This window comes from Dipodomys merriami, unplaced genomic scaffold (assembly GCF_024711535.1).
Source record: "Dipodomys merriami isolate MVZ:Mamm:240054 unplaced genomic scaffold, mDipMer1.0.p SCAF_1164, whole genome shotgun sequence".
NCBI lineage: Eukaryota > Metazoa > Chordata > Mammalia > Rodentia > Heteromyidae > Dipodomys > Dipodomys merriami.
In genome coordinates, this window is record NW_027202454.1 from 15,841 (window position 1) to 23,760 (window position 7,920).

Below are 7,920 nucleotides of genomic sequence, written 5' to 3' on the forward strand. Positions count from 1 at the left end.
GTGTGTTACTACCCATTATTAGGTATTTAATTATGTCTCCATGTAATTTTTATTCTCTTAATGCTCAATAAAATATTAATTAAACTTAATTCAAGTCCTATAATAATTGCGTTGAATTTTATCCCAGAATGATTCACTACTAATTCAATCTGTTTTTCTTCCACCTATGTCATTTCTTACCTTTATGACATCCTATTGCATAGCATATAGATTTGCATACAATTTATACATCCTACCTGTCACCGAGCACTTTCAAAGAAGAGGAAAATGTGTCACACTCAGCTTCTCACTCCATGATTACATTTTTGGCAGTGCTGGTATCTAAACTCAGGGCCTAGAAGGCTCAGTTCATGAATGGGTGACTGCCAGCACAGCAGCCTCTAGCCAATTCAGCTGCCAGGCAGTTCCCAGGCCCTGAGATCGAGCCCTGTATGTTGACTCCATATTGCACTTAGTGTAGTTATTCATTTTATTTTTTGTTTTATTTTATTTATTTACCATTTATTTTTATTGACTGTTATTACACATGAAACATTTACTACATTTATTACATAAGATATAGATTTGCCTATGTATGAAACTTCACACCTGACACCCAGGACTTTCACAGAAAAGGAAAACATGTGTCACCATAGGCTTCTTACTCCACCATTCAATTTTTCTGAGGGCTGGCATCTGCACTCATAGCCTACATGGCCCAATTCATGAATGGGTGAGTGTCAGCACACCAGCCTGGGGCATATAGAGCTTACAAGAAGTTCCCAGCACCTGAGATCAAGCCCCAGGGATTGACAAAATAAGAACAGATTGACATGCAAATGGTACTACACAAATAAATATAGATCTTTAAAGAGTGCCAGAGATGTCTATACATTCTTCAGTTATATAAACTACATTCCTAGCAATTCTTGGGTATTTATTATGCCTCCATGTAATTAATATTTTCATTTCCATCCTTAATGAAATATTGATTAAATCAACTACTGTCCTGAATCTATTGTGTCCATGTAATTAATAGTATTCTTTTAATGTGTCAAAATATATCCATTAAAATCCATTGGCCTCTTAAAATCACTCTGTTTAATTTTATAGTATTATCATTAAGGAACAACTAATTCAACCTTGACATTCATAACCTTCTATCGGTATTCCTATGTATAGGAACCAGACTCTTAGGATCTCCCTGCATTGGTAGGGGTCAGGACCAGGCTTCGAACACAGGGCCTATGTGGCCGTGTTGGCCTATGGCTTCCTTGGTAGCCTGCCAGACTTCAGCAATGCCAGGTTAGAAACACTTTTCAGCCATGTCATTCAGACCCAGTATGGTCACCTTGCAAAGAAAACAAATGTAAAACCGGCAGCCATCTGCAAGTTGCTGATTTGTTTTTTTGTTTTTTGTTCTTGTTTTTGTTTTTGTTTTGTAAAAATACTGTACAAAGGGTTACAATTACATGGGCAAGATAATGAGTACATTTCTTATCAAACATTGTTGCCTCCTCCTATGTTTTCCTTCCCATCTCTTCCCATACCTTCCCTGACCCCTTACCAGATCTTCCCCCCCCCAGCAATGTTGCAAAGTTCGTTTTTTGACATAATGACTTGTACATCTCATTGTTGCAATAGGTCCACCTGCATCCCTATTTAAACAAGACCCTCAGGTTATATTTTATTTTTCCATTTGGAGTGTGAATGCAGGCCCTGAGATCATAAGCAGCATCTTGAAGTGTATGGACAGCTGTATTGAGCTATAAGACTCACCTCAGAAAACAAGCAGAGGAAGTGGGATGCAAAATACACAATCTGAACCAATAGATCTATAGGTGACTGAGAGTCAATTTCCACATTAATGGCATGAATACAAGGGTGAGTCCCTTTGAAGAGAGGTCTCCAACAATTTCATGGGACCCCATGGACAAGCCTGGCAGGAAGACACGTGTGTGTGTGTGTGTGTGTGTGTGTGTGTGTGTGTGTGTGTGTGTGTGTGTGTGTGTGTGTGTGTGTGCCTGAAGGCTGGGCAGGGGCTCAGGCTTCTCTACAGCTCCACTTCTGGCTTTTTTGGTAGTTGATTGGAGATGAGATTCTGATGGACTCTCCTACCAAGGCAGGCTTCGACTGTGATATTCAAATCCCAGCCTCATGAGTAGCTGGTATTAAAGAAGTGAGGCACTGGAACCTGTCAGGAATCCTCTTAAATACCAGAGCTATTCTTAGGGAGACAGGAAACACCTCAGTCCAAAAGATGGTGTTTTTTTCATGCTTTAAAGAAAAAATGCACTCAATACTAAAGTATGAAGTAATATTGAAGGAAAGAAGACAGCAAACTTTCATAAATCTGGCATTGTGAAAGCCCATCAGACATGAGTCTTTCATATAGGAATCTATGTGGCAACATTGAGACTCACCCATGTGGTCATGTGAACTGGTTGAAGACCTATTCTCACACTGACATACCTTCAAAAGTCTGGGGTTCTGCTCTGTGGAAGATGTTTCCCAGTCACACTTGTAAGTCTCTTAGTTTTTCACACTTCTCATCCCTCATTCTTAGTATTCACCAAGTATCTTTTCCATTGCTGCTCCAGAAGGTGTTTTCAATGTCACTGTAAGGATTAATCTAATAAGAGAAACATGTTTGAAGAACTTTAATACTTATATTAATAATATCATTACTAATAAAGAGTATTATTCAAGAACTACTTTAAGATAAATAAAACATGATTTGGAGCAGTTATGTAGTTTGGATATTAAATATGATAACACACATATATTCTTAGGCCATTACAAATCTGTAGTTACTGCAATCTTACAATACATATATTCTTAAGAAAGAAAAAGTGTTGATAAGATAAGCAACCCAGTAGTTGTTGAATGAGATAAATATAGTGAGGACTTCTGTTGAGCTAGTACACACTGGTTCTTGCTCTGAAAGCATCACCTATCTGTTCTGAGAGCCAGTCAGGCTTAAGTAGGACACATGCTTCCAGATGACAGACCTGCCTGGCATTCACTGCCTAAGTCCATTCAGGCCCACAGCCCATAGAAAATATAGAACAACCTTCAGAATAGTCATCCTGACTTTAAAGCTCAAGCCTAGCTCATCAGCAGACTGATGTCTGAGGATTGTGGTTCAAAGTCACCCTGGGCAGCAAAGTCTGGAAGACCCTTATCTCCAGTTAACCACAAAAAAGCCACAGTGGGAGGGATAAACTGAGAGCAAGGGAAGGGGTGTAATTATCCCCCAAAAATGTATTCATTACCTGACAACTGTTTAATTTAACTGACTTAACTGTTACCCCTCTGAACATCATATTCCTAATAATATTTTTTAAGAAAATGAAAATGAGGCTGGGAAGGTGGCTCAATGGTTGAGTGCTTGCCTTGCATTCATGAGGCCCTGAATTCAATTCTTCAGTACCATATAAGCAGAAAGAAAGCTGGAAGGGACGCTGTGGCTCAAGTGGTAGAACACTAGCCTTGATCTGAAGAGATGAGGGACAGTGCCCAAGCCCAGAATTCATGCCCATAACTGACAAAAAAAATAAAGAAAAGGAAATAAAAAAGGAAGAGTATTGCTGCCAGGCTCAGTGGCCAAGCCTGTACTCCTAGCTATTCATGAGGCTGAGGATCAGTGATTGAAGCCAACTTGGGTAGGAAAGCCTATACGAATTTTATCTCAAATTATGTACAAAAAAAATCTAGAAGTAGAGTTGTGGCTCCAGTGGTAAAACAGTAGACTTGAGGGGAAAAACAAACTACAGGTATAGTACCCATTTCCTGATTGCAAGCCCCAGAAAGGCACAGAATAAAAGAAGGAAAGACACTATGAACTTGGTTTATCTGTACCTGAGATGACTTTGTTAGAGACGATTATGGACTGAAACTCTGAACAGGGCATACTAGGTCTGGCATTTTTTCTACACAAACTGTGTGCACAACCATCTTAAGTCCTTCGCTATTTTATAGTTGCAGGTTGCATTATCTTCTCACCATGGAAGAGGTCCAGTATTTACTTTCCCTAGGGTAGCTGCTTCCTTGTCTTCTGCTCTTTACTCATGGACAGCAGTATTTTAACTGAGAATGCAAGGAGGATTGGCAATGCCTTGAAAAAGGGAATATTCTAGAAGTGGGTGAGATGGTGGTGATAATGCCCAGGACCAGGTGAGCATTTTGGTGATGATTGGGCATGGTGTGTCATTCTTTATCAATATGCTGAGGGGCCATGGACATGAAAAGGAGGCCTCAATGCCTCCTGGGGTCATTCAGACTACATAGATATAAGCCAGCTAATCTTCCTCTCACTTTCCCAGCATGGAGTTATGGGCCCTGGCTGGAAGGGGACTCATGCCCAAGTATGGACAGCTATCCATACAACATCCAGTTGTGTCCTCTACATTGTTACTACATTGAGAGCAGTGCAGCACAAATCACATGGAGCATGTCTAAATCATTAAAGGGATGGGAAAGTGGTTCTATGTTATATGGACCAAGACAGACAGAGAACACCATATAAATTCCCTTTCAGAGACCCCCCTTCTGTTCAATGGCCAAGAGAACATACAGGAAAACCTGCAGAAGGAGGAGCTATGTTCCTAACCTGGACCCTTCACTGCATGATTTCCCAAAGCTTATGGATACAATGAAACTAAATCTCTCCAAGATGAGGCACGAAGTCTCTCAGAGACCATTGCCCACATCTGTGAGGAGAGCATAGGAGGTAAAATGGACTGTCAGGGGAGGGGAATAGCCACAGAGTGTCTCCATGACATCTCTGGCATCCAGTATTCAGATAATTAGGGAAAGGTTATGAAAGCCTATTTGGTGTGGATAGTGAATCATTGCAGCAGGTGGCACAGAGGATGGGAAAGCGAGTTTAGGAGTACATGGGTCACATCAAGTCTCAAGATGTGCAGATCTACCATCAAGAGAGCTGGACATTATGTTGCATATGTTACATGATAGCCTTTGCTAATGCCATCTTAGACACATGTTATACTACAGTGACTCTGCTGTCTACTACCACAAATGCATGGAAGAGAGATAGAAACTTCATACAGTTGCTGACATCACCAAGATCATCCTAAGGAAGAACTTCATAGACATTATCATCTGATTGTGTGTGGGGTCTGGGGTGGGGGTGGGGGGTATATGTGTGGACACTAGGGATTCAACTTTGGGCCTGGACAGTGCCCCTGAGCCTCTTTTGCTCAAGGCTTGTACTATAGCTCTTAAGCCACAGATCCACTTTCAGCTTTTTTGATATTTTATTGGAGTCTCATAAGTATTTACTTACAAGATAAACTTTAATTATGAGGTGATATGATTTTAAGGATGATATACTACTATGCAAATGCAATAAATAAAAATGGGAGGTAAAAAGACACTCTAAGGAGTATATAGGAAGTTTTATGAAATCCATGAAAGTATATCTTAAAAAAGTGTTATTAGTGACTTAAACAGCAGTGCTAAATTTTTTGTCCTGGATAAATGAATGCAGTCAGGTTTAAATGTATAATGTTATTTTTATCTTTTTACTGTTTGTAATCTATACTATTAATATTAATAGGTGTAGGAGACTCGAGCTGAGCTGTTGAACCTGGAAAAGGTTTGAGAGGTTGGAACACCACCTCAATAGTACTCAGAAAGCTGAGAGCTGACCATGCAAAGGTTAAAACACAGCTCTGTGAAGTAAGCCAGGCCCAAAGTTATTTGAAATAACTAGTATATGTCTGAGACAAACAGAAACTGTCAGACAAGTTGATGTTAGGTGAAATGAACCCCAAGATAAGGATTCAAAGTTTTTTTCTTTCTTGAGATTGTTTCCAACATACTTATAAAATGATTTCTTTGTTGCTTTATATGTACCTCCCCCATGGTATTAGCCCTGCTTTCACTGTATTTGATGTTGGTATAATTTGTGGAAAGGAAGGGAAGAAAAACAAATTGTTTAAATAGGGATACTGGTGGACCCATTGCAACAATGAGATGTACAACACATTATGTCGAAAAGCGAACTTTACAACTTTGGGGGGGGTAGGAAGAGCGGGAGGGAGGGGTGTGGGGAGGGATGGGGGGAGGGATGGGAGATGGAAAGGGATAGGAAGGGAAAACAAAGGAGGAGGCAACAATGCTTAATAAGAAATGTACTCATTATCTTGCCCATGCAATTGTAACTCCTCTGTATGGTATTTTCACAATAAAAAATCAATCAATAAATAAATATATAAATAGGGTTACAGGTGACCCCATTACAACAATGAAATGTATAAGATGTTATGTTGAAAAACGAACTTTACAACTTCGGTGGGGGGTGGAGGGAGAGAAGGGGGGTTGAGAGGGGAAGGGATGGTAAGCGGAAACAAAGGAGGAGGTAAGAATGCTTGATAAGAAATGTACTCACTATCTTGCCAATGTAATTGTACTCCTCTGTATGGTATTTTCACAATTTTACAAAAAAGCACAGCTCTGGAGAGGGTTAAGCTATTGCCCCCTTCCATAGTGCTTTAAAGGCCTTGAAGCCTGGGAGGTAAAAGAATTGACAACTTAACCTAGGAAGCTAGATAAAATAGACCAAATGTCTGGATTTTCTCTGGGTTGCATTCTCCTTTCTCAAAACAAAAAGGGAACCAGTGTTTCTCACTCACTGTGGTGGCTCTGATTGCAATATAGAAGCTTCATTTTTGCATGTATCCATGGTAACATTCCCAGCATGAATTCAAATAAATATAATTGCTTGTGTGACCTGGGGCCCAGGTGCCAGTAAGCCTTGGTACCCAAGGTCCTCATTGATTTTTTTTTTCTTTTTCTCTATACCTGTCTGGTATTTTCTAATTTTCTTCAGCTTGGTATCCTATTGCACTGCCTTGGGTTGCAATTAGCAACAAATATGAATATTCTTGAGTTGTAAAACATAAAAGACTTACAAACTTTCTTATCCCAGATGGCTTCAAACCACAATCCTCAGATCTAAGCCTTCTGAGTAGTATTACAGGCATAAGCCACTGGCAACCAGCATGCATCTGAAGAACTGATGTCAGTGAGATCTTTCTTGGGGAATGTCTGCACATCTCAGTCCTCCTCAGCTCTGTTCCTTCCTGTTGCCCAAACAGAATCAAACACTTTCACTCCTTTATGTTCAAAATCCTTGAAGTTAGTGAACTGACTTGCCTGCCATGTACCTCCTTTCTATAAATACAATAGTGGGTTTTACTTCTTACCATCGATTAACTAAATTAACTGGGATCCACACAGAGGTGACATGTCCTTTTCTGGAATGCACATCGTACACCTATGTTTTACTTTATCTAATAAAGTTAACATAACTTACCTTGTTTGAGGTTTCTTAGTTCCCATATTTCTTCCTTCTCATCCCTCTTTCCCTTGCACAGAAGGAAGAACAATTTGGAATTGTGAAGAGTGAGTTTTTAGTCATTTTCTGAAAAGCTTTGCCAATGGATCCTGATTTCCAAGTCCTGAGTAACTGGCCTGTAAAGCCTTGTTCTTTAATCTCTCCTCAGCTGACACAAATGACCATATATATCTTAAAAAGGCTTTGGGAAATGAGTTCAGATTATCAGTTAGGAATCCTAATTACCTGGTCACTGCGCATAAGTTGTTTTTGTTTTTTGTTTTGTTTTGTTTTGTTTGAATAGTGTACAATTAGTACCAGAATTAGACTTCCAAGTATTTTTTTTAAATTCAAAGCTAGCAGGCTTTCTTATTTGAACCACAGATCAACTTCTGCCCCACTCTCTTTATCTTTTGGTGGTAAATAGGACAGAAGTGTCCCACAGGAATTCAAGGGCACTACACAGTATCCTCAAATCTGAGGACTGTGGTTCACAGCCAGCCTGGGTAGGAAAGTCAATGAGCCTCCTATTCCCAACTAATCAGCAAAAAGAAGTGGAACTGTGGCTGAAGTGGTAG